We start from the raw sequence: 26,892 nt of genomic DNA on the forward strand, positions 1-26,892 counted from the left end.
GATACAACTACTTTAATGATTTCCCTTTCGTAGGATGAAAGAAGTAAATTTAGCCAGAGGATTTCTTTATGGAATGATAAATTAAATGACTGTCAGTTCATTGTATAATGAAGTTCTGCAAATTTCTCATTTTAATTCCTGCCAATTTTCAAGATCTCTGCTTGCTATCAGTGAATAGCAACACCCCCACAAACCTGTAGAGACTTAAGATTTCTCACATCTGGGTGTCTGCTGCAGTTGTATCCAGTCTAAACAATCCTCTGTGAACCGCAAAAATCAGTATTTTATATTATTTCTATTAGACCTGATTAACATGGCCGTGGTTTGTGCTTATTTCTCCACGCAAAATTTGTACACGTATTATGCAGTGAATAGAACCCATTGATTTCAATGGGTTCATTCACAAGTGCGTATTTTGCATGTGCAATTCTGTGGCGCAACAAATTATGCAGCATGTTGCATTTTATAGAACATATGGAACTAATTAGACTAATTGGCCATTCCAAAGGCTGGAACTACGGTTGGGTGTTTCTTTGCGTGTGCAAATGTGCACGATTTGCACATGCAAAAACGCAATGCAGGTACACACATATACATATACCTGTGTGAATCTGGCCTTACACATACGCTAGCAGCTACCACTGATGCATTTTTCTGGTGGTTGATGGGCTGCACCTACAAGCGCAGTTAGCACTATCACACTAGTGTTAACTGCATTAATGCAATAGCGCACTTATGGTCTCATGTCCATGGCACTAGCGGATTCCAAGTGTGGAATCCACCCATGCCTGCAGCCGTAGACATGTTCTTACCTGTCCGGATACGGTGCAGTTCTTCTCCGTCCCGGATGGATCTTCTTTCTTCTGCACGGCGGAAGCTTGGCCGGCACGCACATGCAGTGCTGTTTTTTTCTTTAATCCCCTCCTTTCCCGCGGATCCACGGCACGTCCACAGTGTCAGCTGCGACTGTGGGAATCCACAGAAAATAGAGCATGCTGCGATTTTCTTACCCATATGTCATCCACAAATCGGAAAAAGGACATTTAATTACCTACGGATGCCGAATGATTGTCTATGGGCTGATTGAACTGTGGATCGCTCGTGTGGGTGACCCGCACAGATTCTGCAATTCAATTATGCCCGTGGACATGAGGGCTATGCCTTTTATCTACCCTGATACATTGTATCAAATGCAATCAGAGGACAGATGTTTGTGCTCCACAGGTATTTAGCTGATAGAGGATTATCTAGACTGGATACAACTATAGAAAACACTGAGAATTGTTGGGTTTCAGAAGATTTCATGCCTCTGCAGATAAACAAGATGATTCCCATTCACTGACAAGAAGCAGTTATGTTGAAAGCTGTGAGAATTTAAAACACAAAGTATATTAGAAAGTTGCAGAACTTTTCCTTATATAATGATTACACATTATTTACATTAAACTAGAAAACTATTTAAAGACTATGTGGTGAGATTTCCTGCACTCCTCTGTTGTTAGCTGCAGCTTACACCTTGTGATATCACAATGACTTGTGCTAAATTACTAACATGCGAAAAAGAAACTCCATCTGTAGACTGCAACATGAAATAACTTGCTGTTGCGCAATGCATATGGTATAGAGCATATGCTAATCCCTGTTATTCGATGACACTACAGGACAGCATCTACATTTATCTACAGTATAATGTACCAGTGCAAGGAAGCCTGGCACAGCTTGTGCATCTGCCAATGTGTCTGTGCTCCTGCCCTCTCAGGGAGGACTCTGGAGGGAAAGGGAGGGAGTTAGAGAGAGACAGAGAGAAAAGGGAGGGAGTGAAGAAGAGAAGAGTGAGAGAAGGAGAGAGAGGAGGCGCCTATACTGATGCAGTCAGCTTGCAGTATCCTGATACACACACATATATATATCCACAGCACTGAACCTGCACCCTCCCTCCTTGCTGCAGATTTCTGTATGTGATGTGAAGAGAACGAAAGAAGTACCCGCTGCTGTGGCACTGCAACCTGCCTTTAGAATTCAGGTAGGGCTTATGGTTCACCAGTAAATAAGGTTGGCGTTAGATTATATGTTTATACTTGACTTCGCTTTTCATGATTATTATCAGTCATGTGCACATAGCATTGCAGAGCACCTAGTTTGTTAGTAGATTTTGTCCTGAAATTCTGGCTTTTACATACATTAAAATGAAAATGTTTTAATTCAAAAGGCTAAATGACTGGAGGTGTTGAGGAATGCCTATCTTGGCATTGGCAGCAAGGAGGCACAGACTGCTGAGTCTATAGCTTAGCCTTAGTATATATGCTGAAGACTTAGGGTCTTCAGCATGGCCTTAAGAGAAGCATCTGCAAGGCAGGACAGTTCAGATATAATGGTGGTAGTGTTGCACAGAAATCTAAACTAGTGTTCGGGTGACTTCATATTATGACAGCAGTTTTACAAAGCTGGGAACTAAGTCATATCCAGAAAATCTGCAGGAAATGCCATGCAGGACCATAGCACCCAAGTGAGTCTTGGCACTGATTACTATACGCCTGGTTCAGTAGCTGGTTTCAGTTCTAAAAGTGGAAGATGCTAGGCAGAGAAGGAAATTTTGGTCTGCAGGTTTTTTAGGATCAGTAGGAGACGGGAAGTCTACAAATGAAGAAATTAACTTAACATTAAGTAGTGTGTGCAGCGTGATGTAACGGATTCATACTGCAGCTCAGTATAAAATATGTGCTTGTGTTGCTGTCTTAAAGCTTCCATACAAACTATGTACTGTATTGAGTAGGCCAAGAAGTCAATACTGAGTGCATCATGAAGAAAGATAGAAAAGCACAAGAAGAAGTTGAAGACAAACTTAAGAGATCTAGCAAACTACAATAAGAAGAAAATAATCTACCGGCTAGTATACAGGAGTCACAGCCTGAATTTTGACCACATAACATGTTTGAGAGATGCTTGGTTTAGTTTGCAGTAGTGTAGATGGTTTATGGCCCTATTAACCTAAATGCATAGATTGTCTTCCTCTATGCTCACCCAAAATGCCTACTGTGGAACTGTAGTGGTTGTTGTTGCTCTAATGGCACACATGGCCATTTGGTAAAGGAATGTATGAGGTTGGTTATTAAATACTATTGTATTATTCATTTCTAAAGTGAAGGCCTAAAGCATTAGATGAATGTTGGCAACTGTTCTATAGAGTGGCAAAAGCTGGGATGTGCTTTTTAGATTTGAATATTTGAGAGAGTCTATTGTTAGTGGTGGACGAATTACGCGATAGTAAATAAGCATATCTTTCAAATTTCGTGCTTACTAATGTGAAGGCAAGAAAGTTGAATTGAAGTTGGACCAGTCTATTCACTGTCCTGTACTTGGAGCTTCTCCCGACCATTCACCTGCTTATCGTGAAACAATTTTTGAACATTTCTTTCTAAACTAACCATTTTATAGCATAAGGTCTTTCTGAGAAGTATTCAATCTTCAGAAGTTAGCCAGGTGGTGCTTTCTTTTCACTTTAAAAAATCAGTCCTCATAATGAATACAAACTACTACCTGTGGATCCCGGAGACCTCCAAGCCCAGCTTTTTTATACAGATGTCATATGCATTCATAGGAGGGCATTCTCTCTCTCCTTTGTATGAGATGTTTCCTTCAGTATTTTTTCTTTGAAGTGCCTACAGTTAGGGCCCATCTACATTGAACTGGTGGTACACACACTCATGTCTACACAAACGTTCCCAATTAGACTTTTGTATTGTAACAAACATTCAAATTTGAAGTTTTGCCTAATTGTGAATACATGTCATTGTTCTTTTGAAGCATGAGAAAATCATAAGTAGAAAGATGTGATCATTTCTAGTATTTCATCTGTAGACAGTCCAGTCCTGCCATCCCAGCCTCCATTAGTCTTCATCATAAGATATATTTTTGCAAAAATATTGCTGAACTTTGAATATGATAAAAGTAACAGGTTTAGCTTGTTAAACAGATGCTTGATTATTTTTGTCCAAAGTAAGGCATTTGTCACAATATTACACATCATTGGCCTCTCCATTATGTTATATTTAGCGGCCTGATATTTTCAGCCTATTTTTTTCTAATTCGAAATTCATTTTCAAGTGATTAAATGCACTTGAGATGCACATTTCATCTGAGCACAACACATTCATTCAGTTCATTTGCTCTTTTGGCCCTTGATAGTTTTTGACCCATCTGTTGCTGCAAACTCTGAGTATGAGTAGCCTGGGGTGATAGATGCCATATTAAAAGCAGCTTAAGAAATGGACAAGTGGAGCTGGCAACGGAACAAGTCCTGCAGCAGACCACACACATCTGTATGTCCAATATGTTTCTTCTGTTATTTACTATGCTTCGCCAGACTACAAAATATACTTGTGTATTAATCCTATATAGTCTCCAAATGGAGTTGCAGTATATTATAACAAGTGTAGACTAAAGTAGGTATGAGACTTTAATCATGGCTGAAAATGGCATTAATGAGAGACAATACAGTTTATTATAAAGCAAGGTGACCCGTACAACTTGATATGTGTTCATTTTGAATAGGAATTTACATGGTGCGACTGTGGCTTATATTGAAAATAAGATGAATGAAACTCGAGTACAGAGTAGTAGCAGCAGGATGTTAAAAAGTAATGAACCGTGTTTTACAATTTCAAGTTCGTAAGTTTTAGTGCCGAGTCACAAGTAAAAGATGCATTTTGAATTCTGAAAATGTAAACTTATTCTCATGAGTAGGGATACATGGAATGAAACCAACAAAGCTGTAGCAAATGTTCAATTCAATCAAAGAGCAAACTAAATTCAAAGACTATTTACATTTTGATGGCAGGATGCATATGACGATGACGATAGAAATTTGTAGTAAATGCCCTACAACCCTCAACATTCAAGTGACAGAAAATGTTGTTTAAGCTTCTGTACAGTTATGGATGGTATTATTTTGTGACTACACACAATCTGACAATGGGGTCCATGGACCACGTATAGTGGTCAGATGTGTTGGCAATTACAGATATTACAATGAGCTAGCAATCTTCTGGATGTTATGTGATCCTTCCCTTTTCTCTTGGAAAGGGGTAAGATTGGATTCTGGCCATAGCTGTTGGTGAGACGTTTATGGAAAGCTTTTGACAAAGCCTTTTTTAAATTTAATACTATGAACAGGACTTTCAAATAAGAACCTGTTCAATGCCTGATCAGACCATTAAAGAAGATGTATCGTGGTGACCATTTAAAATGAGAACATTTACTAGATGGCGAAATGAAACAAACCAATGGGTGCTACTGCTTAAAGGGAATCTGTCACCTTCTTTTAGCTGTATGAGCTATGCTTATAAGCTAAAAGTAGGTGACCCACTCAATCATGTAGGTTTTATACTTACCTTCCCCATTGTCCCACCCGGTGTCAGCGCTGGAAGCCGCTGCTCAGTGCATTGAGCGCCCCTCTTTGTTTCAAAAATGTTATTGAAAGTTTGTAGAAGAACATAAAATACAGCTTTTATAAGTTCCCCACGTAGGGGGCATCTAAATGTCATTGAAGATACAGATAAAGAGTAAACGGGGAAGGAAAAAATAAATAAAAAAATAAAATAAAAACAGGAAATTACACAAATATAGAAACGTAAAACCACTAGCAGCATCGAGATTGAGCGCCCCTCTTAAGTAGTCTGTCCGTTCTAATTTCATAACTAGCGGGCTTCTTAGCTCAATGCATTAAGCAGCAGCTTCCAGAACTGACACTTGGAGAGCGACAGGGAAGGTAAGTATAATGCTTACATCCCCAGACTCAGCAGGTCACCTACCTTTAGTCCCTAGGTCAGCTTATAGGGTGGAAAAGTAGGTGTCAGAATCTCTTTAAGGGCCCTCAGAAACATGCCTTAGGTTTGACTGTGGGATTCCTCTGGGTTAGTCAGTAGAGAGGACAGCATTAATTAACATATAATGCGTACTTCTTCCTGCTAGACCTTATATAATTTCCTACAAATGTTGGTCTGATCAGAGAAACAACTTGGCTTTATAGATGGGATGACTGTGGGGGACCTGACAGTCTGCTCAACAACTACTGATCCTGTGCTTTCACACAGGAGCGATAGCCGCTTAGTGAATGGAGGGGGAGTCCACCAGAGATCTTTTCCAGCCACCTACCGGCATTCACTGTGGACAGGCAGTCTTTCAAAGACAAACTGCCTGCTTATACTGCCGCTTACTAGTTATTTCATTTTAGTGAGCTAAAACAAAACAACTAGCGACTATTGAGCAAATGTTCACTCAGTACCCTGTTGAGGCCCCCTTTTACATGGAATAACTATTGGTCAAAATCACTCATTTACACTAAAGTTGGCCATACACTGCAGAGAGCTGTTAATCGCCAAACAGCTATCTCCCCGTACTCCATCATATACAATACATGCTCCTTTAGCTCAGCTGAGCATGCATGTGCACTGCTGCTACCAGACATCTGTGGTAGCAGCTTATCTCTCTGAGAACAATAGGATTGAGCATGCTGAAATCCAACTGCCCCATCCTTTTCTTCTCCAACATCCGCAGTTGTGGGGGGTCAAGGAGTTCTCATATACATTAGATGGTCGCTCAGTTCAGCTATCTAATATAGGGACCTCCTCACGATCTCCTAACTGTTGATCCCAATACACATTAGACGGTTGTTTGGTCCCATTAAAATCAGCAGGTTCAGCTCACTTTGATCTGATGTGTATGGGCAGATTTACACAATGGGATCCAAAGACAATCTTTATGATGCTTGCTCAATTGTCCCCAGGTGTCTGGCACTGGTTAGCTACTGGGCATACACCACAGATATAACGATAACAGTTTAAAAAAAAATCTATACTTACCTATTTCTCTCCCGTCAGTCTCCTTATCAGATCTTCGCCTCACCGATCTTCTCCTGGCTCCTACAGTCCCCCCCCCCCCCCCCCAGTCATATCACCTCCAGCAGGCCGGATCCTCTTCTTCCCTTGACAAAGCATACATTGCCATCATTCTGCTTCCTGCAGGGCAATGTACCCGGTCATAGCACTCAGCCGTAGCAGGGAATATTGAATCCTTGGCAGCCTGCTTTAGCGTGACTGCGCATGCGCGGTCTCACCACTAGTGATTCATATACTATATGAAGCACTAGCGGTAAGATATCGCGCATTGCGCGCTAAGGCAGGCTGTCAAGGATTCGGCATTCCCTGCTAAGCAGTGAATGCTATGTCACTCGTAGCATTTACTGACATGCAGGAAGTGAACTGCAGCTAATGGATGCTCCAAAGCAGGCAGAAGAGGATCCGGACGGCTGGAGGTGAGGTGACCCGGGGGACTTGAGGAGCCAGAAGAAGATCGGCGGGGAGAAGATGCGGTAATAAGACTGTCTGTGGAGGGATAGGTAAGTATTGATTTTTGTTTCTAATAACAAAACCCCTTTAATGGCCTAATACCAAATTTATAGGTATAAATAAGGTTCTGGAGGGAAGTGTATTTATTAGGAAGCTAAACACTAAAACAAGGGTCACAATCTCAGATTAGTTGGGGGAAAAATCATAAGCAACATTAGGAAGTTTATTTTACTGAAAGAGTAATAGATGCTTGGAACGAACATCAGCAGACGAGGTTGGAAAATAATAAATGAATTCAAGCTGCATGGGAGTATACATCTATCCTATGAGAGAGATCATATAGGGACAGACTACATGGACCCAGGAGGCTTCCTCTGACATCAAATTTCTGTGTCAAGTTTCTATGTTTCTATAATGGGACAAGTTTCTTCCAAAAATCTGTAAAGATTGTGATTATATATTTTTAAATTGAGTATGTAAGAGCAAGTATCATAAATATTAGAAGCTGAAAAGCTTGTCTATATCATAAATACCATGTGCTACAATGCATGTTACACTTCATGATTAGAGATGAGCGAGCGTACTCGGAAAAGCACTACTCGCTCGAGTAATTTGCTTTATCCAAGTATCGCTGTGCTCGTCCCTGAAGATTCGGGTGCCGCTGCGGCTGACAGGTGAGTCGCAGCGGGGAGCAGGGGAGAGCGGGCGGGAGAGAGGGAGAGAAAGATCTCCCCTTCGTTCCTCCCCGCTCTCCCCTGCAGCTCCCCGCTCCGTGCCGGCACCCGAATCTTCAGGGACGAGCACAGCGATACTCGGATAAAGCAAATTACTCGAGCGAGTAGTGCTTTTCCGAGTACGCTCGCTCATCTCTATTCATGATACCATCACACTACCACACGTGTCAATCTGAAACAAGTGTAATGGGAAATCCTGAGTGCAAAAAGTACTTGACAAGTAGGGTCAGAGCACAAATTTTCCAGCTGATTTCTCATTTATTGATGAGTAGGTACTAATGAAAAAAACGATTCAAGTCCAAAAAAATCAATTGCTTGTTCTGTATTTTTATTGATCAGTATGTACTCTGTAAGCACATACAGTATATCCAAGAATCAATAGTTCACCAATGACCATTGAATCAGAGAAGGAAAACTTCAAGCGACAACAGTGATAGAGTCTTTGATACTAATCATCTCCTCCCATCTTCCCTATAATGCCAAGGCTCATAAATGATGGATGATTATGGATGATTATATATAATATAACTGTATGTTTGTATAGCCATCCGATCACTATACAGCATTTCTAGTAATACTAAATACTATTCTTAGATCCTGATAAAAGTATCATGTCTGGTCCTACCTATATAATTATTGCAATGCATGCAAGTCAAAAGGAACATTCAGTATCATCTTTTGTATTCTATCCAGGGGCGTAACTATAGGGGATGCGGTTGCACCAGGGCCCAGAAACCCATAAGGCCTCTCTTCTTTATATAGGGAGCCTAGTACTATGAATAAAGCATTATATTTGGGGGCCTGTTACAGATTTTGCATTGGGGAGCAAGAGCTTCAAGTTACCCCTCTGATTTTATCATACTGTATGCACAAAAATTCAGGGAAAGCTCTCATCTAATGTGTTTCCGAATATTTCCACATTGAACATATAATATTTTAATATTCATCAAGTAATATTACCCACAAATTCATCACTAAAGCGCTTTCCCGAGCTATAATCCAATAAATTAGCATTACTATATTACATATGCTGCAGTTTCTTTAATAAATATCAGTGATTGGCCACAAACCCCAAGTGCAAAATGAAGGCACTCACTCTGCCTTATCTTAATTATGTTAAAAGGATACTTTGAAATGTGTCCTATGATGGGATTGACTATAATGGAAGGGGGGCACTTTCTGTAGTGTTTGACAGAGAAGATACAAGGTCGAATGTCATCTATAACTTCAACAAACACTAATGGAAAACCATAAGTCAGATCTCCTCAGCCTTCTCATTATACACTAAGTAACATCTCGTAATCTCAGATGAGATCATAGAAATTAATTAGGGATGCGCCTTAATGAGATGATGTATGGTGGCTAAGTTATAGGTCCGACTAAACCGCAGCTGATATCTTTTATACTGTTCATTAATGCGGAACCATTTAATATTTTTAATCACTCAGAGATATTTCATGTCAATTCAGAAATATCCATTTTTACTGCAGGTCAAGGTTTTTGAAGCTTAATTTGGCAAAGAATGGATTGATTCTTAAGCAGATGACAGCAAAGAATTTAATCTTCTTTATCACTTTTATAAAGAGCAATTAGATTGGCAGATAAAATTTCTATCAAACTATGGGTCTAAGCAGACATGCACTAGCTTGGAAGGACTACTATTGCTAGGTAAATTATCTTGCTATCATTAAAGTGGACAACTTAAAATGACCATTTAATCAATGAAATCAGAACAATATATAAAAATGTCAGTGTATCCTTCAGAAGACCGAATGTATCATTCTGAGCTCAACTGAATTCAAAAACGATTCCCACTACTTAATCATAGGGTAGAGATGGTTTAAAATAGTCATTTTTGATATGTCTTGTAGTTTATATAGAACCAAGATACTGAGTAGCACTATACAGAGAATGCCATCACTCACGGCAGCTCTGTTCCTAAGAGGGGCTCATAATCTAATTTCCCTATCTCAAACACAAACACATTAGAATCAATTTCATAAGAAGGTAATTAACCTATTAAGTTTTCAGATGGTAAGAGAATAGCGGAGAACACAAAGGAAACCTACGCAAACATTGGGAGAACATAGATCCTCAATCGCACACAGAAAAAGTCTAATTAGTGGGTTTCCAGCTGCTTGGACTTTCACTGCTCTCGAGATCAGATTACTTTTGGTGCCAGCCATAATTGCTTAGGCATTGTCCATTGTATTCACTGTGTGGATCCCTTAAAATATAACTTTTATTAAATAATTTCTAAAAATGTAATGCCTCACAGACACAAGAAGGAACAAAAGGACAAAAAAGAGGACAAGATGAAATGAAGACAGAAAACTAAAGCCCACTAAGTGGCAGCCCTTAACCCGACTGGGTGAGCGAAACAAGGGGTATTGAGTTACTAAATTCTCCTGACCACCAAAATCTTTAATGTCACCGTAATGGATGTATGTTACACTTTTGGAGACCGATTGGGGGGAGAAATTGCAATATATACCCTTAATTATGCGGTTCGGGGTTTGTGACCCAATAATGGTCCCCTAAAGGGGCTAATTCACAACAATGACTGACTTGTAGTTAGTCGGTTGGGGCTTTAGTGTTAAGTTCAATTACGGTTAGTACCCAGACTGTAAAAATATGAATGGTTCGATGACTAGTATGCTGTTGATCAGTAAGAACTGATCAACAACCTGACTGTTCAATGAAAGTAGGTTTAGTTGGTTCAACGCGTTTCTGTCAAATAATGACTCATCAGGAACCCAGATACAAAGTGACTGTCATCTAATAAATTCGGTAAAAAACACCATAGATAGGCATGTGGCTGTTACACGTCAACTGAAAGGTGCCCTTCAGTATCGATATAGATGCGTCCCCGACAACAGATATTTATGAATTGGTCGCCTATAACTAAGAGACCTCATAAGCAACTTAAAAATGCCCTTTGGTATCAGTATAAAGGCGCCCCAAATAACCAATGTTTTGAATTGGTCGCCTTTAACTAAGAGCTCTCATATATGACCTCCAAGGTGCTATTCTAGCCTCAAGATACAAGCTTGCTGGCTATAGAAATAGAATCAGACCTGGAAGGGTCCCAAGCTACACTGAGGCAATACCCAGATAGAGCCAATGGTAAATGCTAGGCTAACTAATGGGGATGAGCCCCGGTTAGACCCTAACTCATTCTAGCTTGTTGGGAGAGAGAAGACGAGACAGCATCTCCACTCTGGATGGTAGACTGGAGACTAATGTAATCCATGTATGGATGTATCTCTTAAATAAGGCAAACTGGCTACCACCCCTACGGTCTTTAATTGAACTTAACACTAAAGCCCCAACTGATTAACTACAAGTCAGTCATTGTTGTGAATTAGCCCCTTTAGGTGACCATTATTGGGTCACAAACCCCGAACCGCATAATTAAGGGTATATATTGCAATTTCTCCCCCCAATCGGTCTCCAAAAGTGTAACATACATCCGTTACAGTGACATTAAAGATTTTGGTGGTCAGGAGAATTTAGTAACTCAATACCCCTTGTTTCGCTCACCCAGTCGGGTTAAGGGCTGCCACTTAGTGGGCTTTAGTTTTTTTGTTTTCATTTAATCTTGTCCTCTTTTTTGTCCTTTTGTTCCTTGTTGTGTCTGTGAGGCATTACATTTTTAGAAATTATTTAATAAAAGTTATATTTTAAGAGATCCACACAGTGAATAAATTGCGATACTCTGAATCCCTCTGCCTCAGTGATTTAGGCATTGTCCATTGAAATGAACAGAAATGTAGGAAACCTCGAAGTGTAAGCACTCGCTGTGCATTTATGGTCTGGGTTGACCATTGGCTGCAAGTCTCTTTAAAGGGAGGATAAGCACACGTGTGGCCATCTCTGCATTATAAAAAAGAGTGGAACAGGACTTCATTCTCAAGAGTAGTGATGCTCTGAGACATCACTCATGATTACTACTTCTGTGATAGAAATGCCCTAAAAGGGTTGTCCAATATTAAGATGACCTATTATCAGAATAGGTTTTCAACATCAGATCAATGGGGTCTGCCGATGGAGACCCCCACCAATCAGATGTCAGAAATAGCCGTAACGTTTGAGTGAGCATTATGGCCACTTTGTTGCATACCAGGCACAGCGTCATACATATAATAGTAGCTTACCGGGTATAGCAGCTCAGTCCCATCCACTTGAATGGGATTGAAATGGTGTTAAGGCATGTGGCCAATAAAAGTAACGTCACAGGCTGTAGAAAAAGCTACGGCACTCACCCAGTTAACTGATTAGCGGGTTGGCGGACTTTCATAGACTTGATATTGATGACCAACCCTGAAGATAAGTTATAATTATCTTAGTTTCAGAAAACCCCTCTTAAATTCATAGTCCCTTTAATACATGCTTACTATGAATGTTAACATTTTGGTCCATTAATCCCAATTCTGTATGTACATATCTTTGTAGCAGTTTTTTTCACATACAGTTTCTGTTAATACCTTTATATAGTTATAGGGGTTATTTGAGTTATACCAACCATTAGACTGCTTAGTAGTATAAGACAGTCATTAGGCTGCCATTATGTTCAAGGAGCAGTTGTTAAAGTATTGGGCAAACTAATCAGCTATATAATTGACAGGCTTTCAGAGATTCTGCTACAGTAACTGACCAGATCTACACTTTCTCTATTGCATTTCTACGTGGAGCTCAGCTAGCATTGCTGCCAATACATTGTGACAGCCATTACCCAAACTCCATGCACTTATTACTAAATAAAACATTATATTTGCACAAGGAGCGGTTAATGTATGAAGAAAAGCATAGGGAAATTGTAAAGCTTGCTGATTTGCATACCAAAAGACTGCCTAATATGCTTACGCTCGATACTTACTCTCTATATAGTGAAGCTTGACCTCTTATATTCCCTAGAGTTGCCCTGAAACTGCAGACTATGGAGATTTATCAGTAGTGTCCTAGGATACATGCATTCATGGGTTGGCAGTGGTGCAAATGTATCAAAATGGAACTAATGGAATGATAAATTTGTCCTGACTCACTAGGCACGGTACACATGTATTTCTTTCCTAAGCTACTTTATGACTTAAATACATTTCCTTATAAAGGGGTTTCCCATCAAATAAAGTGATGATATATTGCTACAATTGGTGGAAACTTGACCCATATGACCCTAATCAATCCTAATAATGAAGGATATGCAGCATTGGTCTAGTGCTGCAGTCCCTAAGTTTTTGCTGTGCGACAACATCCTGGCCACCCAGCTGTGCTGCAGTTGCCTGGTGGCCAGTGATGTGCATTGAAAAAACTGTGGATACTCTGTGTTAAATTAGTGCTGTGGCCCCTTCATTTATGAAATGGTGGGGGTCCCCAGAGCTTGAACCCCACTAATCATAAGCTTATAGCATATTCTTGTGATATGGCATCCCTTTATAAGATGGGAATAACCCTAAATATATTGTAAAAATGGTGTATGCCTTTGTGCATTTGGTGCAATTAATCCCTTGATGATGCAGCCCTTTTTTTTCCATTTTCGTTTTTTCCTTCCCCCTTTTAAAAAAATTGTAACTCCTTTATGTGTCTATCAACGTCGCTGTATGAGGGCTTGTTTTTTTGCGGGACAAGTTGTATTTTTCAATGGTGCTGTTTAATGTACCATATAATGTACTGAAAAACTTTAAAAACTTGTCACCGAAAGGACCAAAAATAATAAAACTTAGCTTTTATTGATTTTTAAATAGTAAAAAGGCGTCCTTATATTTTCTCATATGTGCTAAAAGTCACACAATAATTAAAAACAGTAGGGCTTAGATATATAGATGAACACTGCTCTGTCCCAACAATCTAGGTGCATTGGCCGGGAATCAAACCCGGGCCTCCCGCGTGGCAGGCAAGAATTCTACCACTTCTACCACTTTTGTATTCCCTGATGTCTTTTTCTATCCAGGGTTACTCAGATTTCTATTTGTCAATGACTTGCACCGCCAGATGTTTATTAAAGTGTGGTGAAGCACTCACTGTCAGTGACCTTGAACACTTTTAGTTCTCTATCACAGGGTAGGCCTGATGTCCTCTGATTAGTCACGGTACAGTGATGTCTGTTAATTTACAGTCAGTAATATTGTACCTGACACACATTTACTAGTACTGTCGTCCCATTTATAACAGTTGCTCATTAATATTGCTTGGGTCGTATTTGTTCTTATTATTTCTAGAACAATATCGCGGTGATTGATTTATATAGAAATCACCCCGATATGTCACCATTAGGTGTTAAGTCCGGAGTATGTTTTTGTATAACGCAGACCCAAGCTTATATTGGCTTGATACTCTATGGTATTCCCTTATGCCTATGACTGATCGCATGCGCCATTCATTTCTTATGGCTCATGTGATTATATACCAAGGTTAATTGCAACCAGACGACAGTTTCAGTGATTATCAAGGATAGAGATAAGTTGTTCCAAATAATAATGGGTTTTCAATATGTTCTCTCTCCTACTTATACATAGGCTCTATTCCGGAGAGATGATGCTCCCACTTGTATAAGTGATTATTACAGGTAGAACGTATATAAGATGAATAAAGACAGTGGCTGCATTAAATGGAACAGCTGCAGTATTCTCCTTCAGGATTTAAATAGCTGCAATAAAATGCTCTGTCCCAACAATCTAGGTGCATTGGCCGGGAATCGAACCCGGGCCTCCCACGTGGCAGGTGAGAATTCTACCGCTTCTACCACTTTTGTATTCCCTGATGTCTTTTTCTATCCAGGGTTACTCAGATTTCTATTTGTCAATATGTTCTCTCTCCTACTTATACATAGGCTCTATTCCGGAGAGATGATGCTCCCACTTGTATAAGTGATTATTACAGGTAGAACATATATAAGATGAATAAAGACAGTGGCTGCATTAAATGGAACAGCTGCAGTATTCATCTATGAGCTACTCATCCTTCAGGATTTAAATAGCTGCAATAAAATGCACATAGATAGTTTGGTGGTAGCCCAGAATGAATTCTAGGCTATCACCTATATCCAATGCCCTTTTGGATAAATCTCTGTCTCTGTATATGCAGTCTGCTGTGATGCACCAACAGCTGCTGACTAGAGTGATAATGATAGACTCTGTCTGTTATAGTTGTAGTTGTATATGTCTACGTGGGTTGCATTATGATGAACATACAACCCCCACATAGATTAGTTCTTATGGAGAGAATCGGCCCATGGAACCTATCCCTCCCTCTCCATCTACGCGTTTCCACAACCTTGGAGATGGTTGCTTCCTCAGGATGGAGCTAACCTAACATGACCAGCCTCTCAGGCTGTCAGGATGTAAAATGAGCAGAGATGATCTCCATCCTGAGGAAGCAACCATCTCCAAGGTTGTGGAAACGCGTAGATGGAGAGGGAGGGATAGGTTCCATGGGCCGATTCTCTCCATAAGAACTAATCTATGTGGGGGTTGTATGTTCATCATAATGCAACCCACGTAGACATATACAACTACAACTATAACAGACAGAGTCTATCATTATCACTCTAGTCAGCAGCTGTTGGTGCATCACAGCAGACTGCATATACAGAGACAGAGATTTATCCAAAAGGGCATTGGATATAGGTGATAGCCTAGAATTCATTCTGGGCTACCACCAAACTATCTATGTGCATTTTATTGCAGCTATTTAAATCCTGAAGGATGAGTAGCTCATAGATGAATACTGCAGCTGTTCCATTTAATGCAGCCACTGTCTTTATTCATCTTATATATGTTCTACCTGTAATAATCACTTATACAAGTGGGAGCATCATCTCTCCGGAATAGAGCCTATGTATAAGTAGGAGAGAGAACATATTGACAAATAGAAATCTGAGTAACCCTGGATAGAAAAAGACATCAGGGAATACAAAAGTGGTAGAAGCGGTAGAATTCTCACCTGCCACGTGGGAGGCCCGGGTTCGATTCCCGGCCAATGCACCTAGATTGTTGGGACAGAGCATTTTATTGCAGCTATTTAAATCCTGAAGGAGAATACTGCAGCTGTTCCATTTAATGCAGCCACTGTCTTTATTCATCTTATATACGTTCTACCTGTAATAATCACTTATACAAGTGGGAGCATCATCTCTCCGGAATAGAGCCTATGTATAAGTAGGAGAGAGAACATATTGAAAACCCATTATTATTTGGAACAACTTATCTCTATCCTTGATAATCACTGAAACTGTCGTCTGGTTGCAATTAACCTTGGTATATAATCACATGAGCCATAAGAAATGAATGGCGCATGCGATCAGTCATAGGCATAAGGGAATACCATAGAGTATCAAGCCAATATAAGCTTGGGTCTGCGTTATACAAAAACATACTCCGGACTTAACACCTAATGGTGACATATCGGGGTGATTTCTATATAAATCAATCACCGCGATATTGTTCTAGAAATAATAAGAACAAATACGACCCAAGCAATATTAATGAGCAACTGTTATAAATGGGACGACAGTACTAGTAAATGTGTGTGTCAGGTACAATATTACTGACTGTAGATTAACAGACATCACTGTACCGTGACTAATCAGAGGACATCAGGCCTACCCTGTGATAGAGAACTAAAAGTGTTCAAGGTCACTGACAGTGAGTGCTTCACCACACTTTAATAAACATCTGGCGGTGCAAGTCATTGACAAATAGAAATCTGAGTAACCCTGGATAGAAAAAGACATCAGGGAATACAAAAGTGGTAGAAGTGGTAGAATTCTTGCCTGCCACGCGGGAGGCCCGGGTTTGATTCCCGGCCAATGCACCTAGATTGTTGGGACAGAGCAGTGTTCATCTATATATCTAAGCCCTACTGTTTTTAATTATTGTGTGACTTTTAGCACATATTCGAAAATATAAGGACGCCTTTTTACTATTTAAAAATCAATAAAAGCTAAGTTTTATTATTTTTGGTCCTTTCGGTGACAAGTTTCATTAAAGTTGAAAAAGGATTTCATTGCTACGGTGACAAAAGAAAAACTTTAAAAAAATTCCAAGTGGAGTAAAATGAAAAAAAAAATGACATCTTTCAGTGTGTCTTGTTTCTACAGCCACAAACTGCAACAAAAATAACATAACTTTATTCTATGGGTCAGTACTATTACTACGATCTCAAACTTGTATAGTTTTTTTTTTTGCTGTACTTCTTTTATTTTTTTTCAAAGACATTTAATTTTTAAAAATTATTTTCTGCCGTCATCTTCTGTGCGCAGTAACTTTTTTATTTTTCTTTTCGACATAGCTGTGCGAGGGCTCATTTTTTGTGAGACATCCTGTAGTTTACGTTGGTACATTTTGATCACGTTTTATTGCATTTTATCTGGGAGAGAGAGTGACTAAATGAGTGCATTTTTGGTGCTCTTTATTGTTTTTTTTGTCGAAAGATGTTCACCGTGCAGGGTAAGTAATGCACTATTTGATAAATCGGACTTTTACGGACATGGCGATACCAAATATGTATTTTTCTTTTATGAGTTAGATTTTTTATTATAGATATGGCAAAAGGGGGTGATTTTAACTTTTATTACTTTTTTTTTTTTACAATTAGTAAAACTTTATTGATCTGATTTTTACTTTTTTTTAGCCCCCCCTAGGGGAGCACAACAAGTGATGCTTTGATAGCTCCTACAGTACAATCTGATAGGCAGTCTATCAAGCCACCTCACGGGGATGTCTTGATAGGCAGTCTGCCGAGACAGCTCTGGGGCCTTTCAGGAGGACCCCGGCTGCCATGACACCCTCACAGCTCCCTACAGTCTTATTGTACAGGGAATTTAGATGCCGCTGTCAGAATTGACAGAACCTTCTAAAGGGTTAATGGCTGCAATCGGCCGCATGGCTGATTGCAGCTATTGCCCGTGGGTGTCAGCTGATCTCTCCTCATACATACTCCGACGCTGCATGACATAAACATACTTAAAGGAGTAGGCCAGGCTTTTTGAACTGTTGACCTATCCTCTAGTAAGTCATCAGTAGTTGATGGACGGGGTTCAGACAGTCGGGATCCCTGTCCATCAGCTGATTGTCTGGCTTGCTGTCAGTGCAACAAGACATCACATCCTAACCTGATCGTAAGAGAAGCAGGAAGTGTAAGAGACGTGCGGTGCTCCCATGGGAATTTAACGGTAATGAAGCCGCCACTTGCACTACCTGCTGTGACCACTCACTGATGCCGACTTCCACGACAGCTCATCAGTTCAAAAATCCCGGAATACCCCTTCAGCAACATCCATACAGGATCTCTTAAACATTTTTTTTAAGTGTTGAAGTTGGAGTAACAGTTGTCTAGAGTGCTAGATTTTCAGCTTAAACCCAATAGTTCATTTTCTGTGGTACTAAGTGATAGAATTCTGTTGCATTTTACTTACTTTCCCAGTACGTATGGCAGCTCATTTCTGGTGCTTGTGTTTTGCTATGGTGGGTCATAAGGATCAGGGGGTAACAGACAGTTTTTACTACATGTGCCTTGTGGTCCAATGTGGCTTTTATGCTCCATCAGCCTGCTACCCCACATACTACAGAGTTGCACACTTTGCCTATACTGGTTGTCACACTAGTTGGGAGAAATAATTCTAGCTCTGCACCATAAAGCTCTAGTGTGATCTGCAGATGTCCTTATTCTACAATAAAGAAATATGTGTCTTCTTCCTTTGATGCTGTTGGTTGCTTGCTGTGTTTGAAAATTCTTCAAACTAATCCATCCTGCATGCACAAAGGTGAACTCAATGTAAAACAAAATCCATTCCCTAGAAGGAGTTGTCGGGAAAATAATGAAACTTTCTTTGCATGATTGTAATGTTGACATAAATAAGTGATTACAATATTAGAGCAAAAGCAGAATTTATTGTGGAAAACTGACCCCTGGAAGGGGGGATTTAATACAATGTTGTACTGCCTCTATCTCGGATACAAGATGGAATACAGGCAGGCATGAAGGCATACAGGTTCTGTATGTTGTCCTGCCGCAAATTGCTCCCCATTTGCTGTAACTGAGCCTCTAGATCATGCAAACTTATAGGCTGTCAAAGTTGGCATCCCAGATGGTCCCATACATGTTTTATTGGCGATAAATCTGGCAAACGGGCAGGTCACAGAAATATGGCAATTTTGTGGAGACATTCCTGTGACAACCTTGTTGTGTATAGCTGAGCATTATCCTGCTGGAAGCCTCTTGGAAGCCACCATGAGAGGAACACATGTGGCTGCAGGATGTCCTGAACATATCGCTGAGCTGTCATTGTCCCTTGTACCACCACCAGGGGTAACTGTTATATGCGATAGCCCCCCAAACCATCATACCAGCAGTGGGGGCAGTGTGCTGCTCTAGGACAAAGGCCGGTTGGAGGCGCTCACCCTGAGGTCTCCAGACATGAACACAGCTGTCAGCAGTGCCTAAACTAAACCTGGATTCATCGATGAAGACAACCCGGTTCCACATCATAGCAGTCCAGTTTTGTTGTTCACGACACCACAGCAAATGGAGGCGACGGTTGGTGGGTGTCAAAGGCTGTACACATAATGGGTGCTGTGAAACCAAATGTCCTTTGGCTAAGTGCCTGGAAATGGTTCCAACAGACACAGGGGCCTGTAACGATGGTGCCACCTGTATCTGGATGGTGGACAGCAAAACAGGGAGATGTTCATGCTTGTCGGACAATCTACTGGTGGTCTGTTGAGGGCATCTTGAGCTCAGTCACCTTGTGTGCCCTCACACATCCACTGTTCCCAATGCCTCCTAACAGTCTGGACAGAATGGCCCAGGTGGTGGCAATTCGTCGATACGATCATGAAGCTTCTCACATTTCAATAATGCGCCCCTTTCAAACTCTGGTAACAGGGTGAAATCTCTTCTCCGCGTTGCAGAGGCGTCTAGCGGTAAACAAGCTCTACACAAGTGGAAGAAGAGGTCACTGCACACAAGAAGCCTCCGAGAGCCTTTTATAGGCCAAGTGGGGAACCACTTTTAGGGCCACAGGTGGAGAGACCGTTAACCTAATCACACACAGCTCTCATCATTTGTATATCTGCCTGAGATGGAACTGGATGCCAAGTTTTACAGCAAAACGACAACCTCTTGTAGGTGCTTGATTTTATTTTTTACAAAGAGTGAATTAAGAATAAAGTACTCATGTGAGAACACAATTTCCTGACTTCTTCCTCTGCAGCCGTTTTATGACTTTTCTTGGCATCTTAAACTATACTATTACTGGAAAGCTACTTTATCTTCTATGTGTCTGATACATATTACTGGTAATTAAAATGCGTGTATAAATAGCTGTCAGTGGATCCGCATAGATTATGACATTAATTGAACCACATACAAGATTCAATTTAGCCATAAGTTTTCAAAAGTCTTGCATCTAGAGACTTGTCTCCATGCATGTGCAGTTGGGTATACAATAGTGTTCTTCAATGAGATTATTGCTAGGGAGTTCAGAACAAAATCTGTTCCCATTATCGGGGCTTTATTATATATCTCTAGTTCTGAGAATCTCCAAATTCCATTATTTACATCCGTTTGTGCTGTACTTTAATATGTCCTGGACATAACGTTCAGTGTAAAAAACTTACTTCATCAGCATGTGACACAGGTGCAAGCAGAGCCCATGCAGGCTTCAAGAGGCAAGAGACAGGGCAGTGTGGCCAGCAGTGAATCGCGTGCTGCTCGCAAATGATTACCATACCGATGCCGTAATTTCTAGACCTTTTTTTGAGCAGACAAAGGAAAGGCGACATTTCTTTTTGCATTAGGTTTCTTTTATTGTCATGTTAATTAAAAATCAAAATCCCTTAAATCCTTATTATTGCTTTTACAAGTCAGTTTTCTTCTAATAAGAAAGGCATGTGAGTGATATATCATTTCCTGAAATATGTCACAGCTTTAACTTTTCTTCTACAACTATTCTATCCCACGCCAGTGTTATCTGTGCCAAATATTGTAGAATTTTTGTATTCTTAGAACTAGAAAGGTAAGTGATCACCACATGTGAGGACAAGGTTGTCATGCCAAAAATATGGAGAATGTGGAGGACTGGACATCTTATACATCAATAAATTGAAATGCTGTGTCCATATACTACATGAACCCCAATTTAGTATTTCATTTTGATGTGTGTTGTTGTTCTATAGCTAGATGATGACGCTGTGGATACATTATGCCCCCATCTTCTAAGAGCTTATAAATGAGCTTGCGTACTATCCCATAAGGAGCCTTTGGCAAAATGAGTCCATTAAGTATAAGAGGGGTAAAAAGGCGACAGACAGTCAGTGTAGTGGAAGACGGGGGTCCAGATTTTACTGTTGTAAGAAGAACACTCTGTGACCTACTGTAATGGATTCAGTGACCTCTCAAGGGAGCAATGATAAGGGATTAACAACAAGGAGGAGGGAGTGTATGGCTCAACATCAATACCCCCATCATATCACTCCAGGGAGATGGTCATTAGAAACAAATTTATTAGTGGAGTCCTTTTAGTCTGGCAGCTTGTGCTTGTCCTATTGAGAGACCAGTCATTATATTATAAGGGCTGAAATTAAATAAAACGGTTTCCTGGTAAATTACCTATAATGTATACTCATACATACAGTCCTATAAAATGTATGTATTAGGTAAACCCTAAACCCAGTTTATATACCGTACTATAGGAAGAAACTGGAAGACAGTGAAGAATGATTTTCAAGGGGTCATGTAAGGCGGACAGCGGTAGCAGTCTAGTCAATGATAATTATTTGTGAAATCAACTAGTACCATCATGAGAATTTTGTATTCTAAACACTGTTTATGTTTTCTGGATGTTCTCGTTAAATTGCTCAATGGATATGCAGAAGAAACGTGAGCCAAAGCTTGAAATATTAGCCTTTTTGGAAAATTGTTTTCTTACTGTCTTGCATCCAAGCAAGTCAGTCTTCACAACGAAGACAACATTGAGGGATTCCAGTATGTTCAGTATGTTGTGATGAAAGGTGATAAACCTATTTGGCTGGGAGTTATTAACCTTAATATGTACAATTTTCAGAATATACTCTTGCTAGAATCAAGTGAATCAACTTAAAGCAATTGTAAAGGGTTAAACGCCATCTCCAACTGCTCATACGTTGGCAAAAACGGGAATAAACAGTATTTAATTATTCCCGAGAGTTATGAGGGTCTGAAGCATCACAGATTTGGCTTTTATACCTGACTGAAATATCACAATCTCTATGGAAATTAGTGGAAGATTAGGCCTGTTGATTTCCGGAAGAGAGTGACCTCATATGCATGACCATCCCTGCATTCTTGAGACTGGTGGGGGTCCCAGGAACCACACCCCAACTGACAAGACATAAGAATCAAAATTTGGAAAAATCATATAATTTTAATGGATCCACATAACATAGCTCAGAGAACGATCCCTGCTACAGTGACATATAGCTTACTAGGTGTTTCTAAGTGACTTCAGATTTGGCTAATGGAGGGCAGGCCATAAGGGTAAAACCCCTTATTAGCTAAACATGTTCCTACAAAAAATATTTTTGTAGAGATTGTCTAATACTGGATCTTTAAAATTGATTAGAAATTCAAGCATGAATTGTTGCCGTTACAACAGAAAAATGTATCCACAAAATAAAGTACTTTATATGATAATTTAAGGATTTTCAGCTATGATGGTTATGTACTGCAAGTAGAGACAAGTCACACGGAATCTAACTTATCAATCCTTTTGCCTGCAGATTAAACGTAACGGTAGAAGGTGACAACTCAACTGGAGTCCATTTGGCTGGAACTAAGTGGGATGTGGAATATTTAGGCTGGGTCCACATGGGGGCTAATTTATAGTGGAATGTCCGCAGCAGGAATTCCGGTGCAGATCAGCTGTGGAAAGCCTGCTTGCCTCCAAACCCGCACTGTTTGGTGCAGATTTTGAAGCATGTTTTATTGTGTATTCTTGTACAGAATTCCACATCTCATGTCAATTTTCACACAGGTTTTGTGCAGTTGATTTCCGCAGTTTATGGGTGAGATTTTCTACAAATACCGCGGAGTTTCTGTGCAGAGGGTCTGCACAGAAATCCTGCTGCAAATCGGCCCCATCTGGACCCCTTCTTAGAGTGTTCTATTTTAACAGCCCTAATGCCATCTTCATGCAGAGATGATTGATTACATGAATATTTGAAAAATAACATGAAAAACAATTACATATTTTGAAACTAGGCAGAAGATCAATTCCTTAATGTTGTGTCTTGTTCCTACAAATGTCTACAGATGTCCCTTATATATTGGGAGCCTAGCATAATACTTTGCCTTCTATCTACACAGTAACATCTAAAAATGGTCTTTCATTTATATGGCAGTGTGTGTATTGCTTACCCGGGCAAGGGATGGCTTCAGGATGCTTTATAATAATAATCTTTATTCATATAGCGCCAACATACTTCGCAGCGCTTACAAGGCAGGAGAAATAAACAAGACCACAGTTACATGAGGTAATCAAATAATGGAAACAGTAGGGGTGAGGGTCCTGCTCCAACTAGCTTACATACTACAGCATTATGGGAAGGAGGTAAGCTGGCAGAGGCAGTGTGATGCTATGGGCAATGTTATCTTCTGGGATTCATGCGGAGGATACTTTAAAATGTACCTCCTTGTAAACACTCTTGTAGACCTAGTACATCCCTTTATGACAGTAATATTTCCTAGCAGGAAGGGTCTATTTCAGCAAGATAATGGACCCGGCCACACTGCAAAAATTGTTCAAGAATGGTTTGAGACACATAACAAATGGTTCATGGTGTTGACTTGGCCTCAAAACTCCCCAAATCTCATTCATAGCCTCTATGAAATGAGCTAGAAAAGCAAATCTGATCCATGCAATCCGCATATCGCAATTTACAGGAGTTAGAAGGATCTGCTGCTAAAATCTTCTTAAAGGGTCTTTCCAGGCAACCCCGGCTGTCAGTACTGGAATACTCCGACCTATGTGTAGTCGCCGCCACTCGTAATTGTAGTTCTCATTGAAATCAATGGGACCCCAGCCTGCAATAACAAGTGCAGCCTTATTGATTTCCATGAAAACTGCGCCTGCAATTATGAGTGCCATGCACTATACAGGTTGGAGCTGTGGCTTCCACTTCAACCCCAGCGTATCATGGCACTGACAGCAAAACCCCTTTAAGCCTAGATATCCCTGGACACCTTCAGAGGCTTGTGCAGTCCATATATTGATGGGTCAAAGTAGTTTTGGCAGCACGAAGGGTAACTATGTAATATTAGACATTTGATTTTCTATATAATTAGACCTTTCGTATAAGACTAGACTATATTTGTCAAATTGGAAATGGTGCGGCTTCTTGAATGTTGCTTATAGTATAAAATCAATGTATCTTTGCTTGTGAGAATCAGCTCCCCGTGCACTGATGTCCTGATGGACTTGGGGTGTCAATGTGGACTTGTGTCTGAGCTGTAGTGTAAAGAATGGGGTAGAATGACAGAGCATTAGCCTGAGCCTCTAATGAGATAGGAGATGGATTAAAAGAATGCAGCTAAAATACAGTTACTGCCCAGCTTTCTGCTGTAACCGAGCCAAAATGAAAAGCAGACACTGCTACAGCAAATAGTAGGTATGCCTTAGTGAACAAAACTGGGTAATCACTTTAATAAATTTGTTTAATAGGTTTTTCTATGTTGTTGTAGCAACACAAGAAAGCAAGGTAAGGAGCTTGTCTGTGACTTTCCATTTTACTTTTCAAGGACACCATATCATTAGGCATATTGCCTAGAAATTGTGAAAAATGCAACCATTAAGGACAATGGCAAAGATCACAACCTGTAATTACTGAACAGCGTGTTGGACATCGATGTACAAGCTGTATTTTAAATGCTGGTGTAAAATCTGCCAAAAACATTTATACTGAATGTGAAATGACATTGTACATGCATACGTTAAAGCAAGCAGGAAGCCTTGACTTTTGCCTCTCAAAGGGGACATCTCTATTGGCAGGAAGCCACCAAGCTCCATGTTGTATGCTTCCCAGACCATCCACAATGTTACATCTTTCCTCCAATATTATAACAATTGATTGGATAGAACCTGTTAAAAGGTTGCAAGATATCTCAGAAATGTTCAGAAAATTTCATACTAGTTAGGCTGCCTGTCCACGGTCGGGTTTTCATTGTGTTCCCCGTGGTGATAATCCGGCCGCGGGGAACGCAGTGAAAGCTCTCCATAGCGTTGCTATGGAGAGCGCTTCCTCCCTGTCTACGAGCGGAGAATCATTGCGATTCTCCACTCGCGGCCAGCAAATCGCAGCATGCTGCGATTTACCGTGATTCTCCGCGGTCAGCCCATCTATCCAGATAGGCTGACAGCAGAGATCCGCCTGCTGGCTCCTGCTCCCGGGCAGCGGTATCCCGCGGCAGAGATCCGCTGCAGAATACCACTACGCTTGTGGACAGGCAGCCTTAAGGTTGCAAACAGATGAACAAATGTTCAAAAGAAAAACTAGATTTAAAGGTTTTTTTCGTTTTTTAAATTCTAAATGCAATAATGCGTGTGATAATGTTTGCTCTATATTTTATAAAATGAAGCTTGAAAAGTTAATTTTGGAGTCAGATATCACAGTTGAAATGTAATTTTCTGATACTTCAGAAGAAGACTTTAAAGGTGGCTTCCCATGGGCGTATGCGCAATTGTGCGCACTTCAGCACGACGTATGTATGCTGTAAATAAGTCTTTTTTGCGCACGAATCTGTGTATTTTACTGCACTTTTTTCACGTGCAAGGTGTGTTTTTTTGTGAACAGGACATTTAGCCTAATGAGTTCTTTCTGCATATCTCCTTGTGTATTGCGCATGCATTTGAGCACCCACCCCAAAGACGACTTTGGAGACCTTCAGTGTGCAAATGCATGCAAAATTAGAGCATGCTGCGTTTTTTTGAGTGCAAAAAGAGTAAATGTGAGCAAACCCATTAAAATCAATGGGTTCTATTCTCTGTGTATTGCACAGGCAAATTTTGAGCATGCAAATACACCCGTGTGAAGCCGCCCTAATAGACATCTATGCATCCATCTTCTGCTTCGAAGAGGAGTGGACAGGCAACAAAGACAGCCAAAGAGCTACAGCACAGATGATCACAGAAGCCCTTTCATTTCAGCGATCGCAGGGATCTCAGAACCTGGACCCCCACTGATCACAATTTTAGACTTGTCACTTTGACATGTTAAATGTTTTTAAAAAGTGCAGTTACTCTTTAGATATGTTTCAGGTATAAATAAGGTTCAGGAGGGAAGTATTTTTATTTGGAAACTAAGCACTAGAACAAGGTGGATAATCTGAGATTAGTTGGGGCAGTCCTGGAAGGGTCTTTCAAGTTGGTGAACAGTGCTGTTCTACCCGTGTTGCACCACAATCCCATGTTGTACCATGCCTCATGTTTATTATGAGTTTTGTATGACATTTTATTGTACTGTGGAAGCAAACTAGAAATGTCTTTAGTGGCAAATGGTTATGAAGTTGGTGGTAGAGTGTAGCGGTCAAGTACTATGAAGGAAATGATACGATGCATTATCACTTCTATGTCTTTGTCTACACTTGGGGATATGCTGTGAAGGCACATTCCTTCGATGGCATTGTACAGTCCAAGGTCAAGGTCAATGCAAGATCAGAAGTAATATCAGATAGTACAGATTACTCATGGGCATCCCTTGAGGTTGCATCCATCTGCAATATTCATAATGGATATTTGCAATAACACTAATAGGTTGTCATACCGCAGATGGAAAGTTGGG

At 40.3% G+C, this 26,892-nt stretch overlaps 1 protein-coding gene across 1 annotated transcript in view; it reads left to right on the forward strand.

The window, feature by feature from the left end:
• The first annotated feature begins 1,842 nt into the window (after positions 1-1,842).
• CNTN2 (contactin 2) overlaps positions 1,843-26,892 on the forward strand; it is a 68,945-nt gene continuing 43,895 nt past the window's right edge. Inside the window, exon 1 of the mRNA XM_066600157.1 lies at positions 1,843-2,023. The gene's annotated coding sequence lies outside the window, so the exon portion shown is untranslated. The remainder of the gene's footprint in view (positions 2,024-26,892) is intronic.

This window comes from Eleutherodactylus coqui, chromosome 4 (assembly GCF_035609145.1).
Source record: "Eleutherodactylus coqui strain aEleCoq1 chromosome 4, aEleCoq1.hap1, whole genome shotgun sequence".
Classification (NCBI taxonomy): Eukaryota; Metazoa; Chordata; class Amphibia; order Anura; family Eleutherodactylidae; genus Eleutherodactylus; species Eleutherodactylus coqui.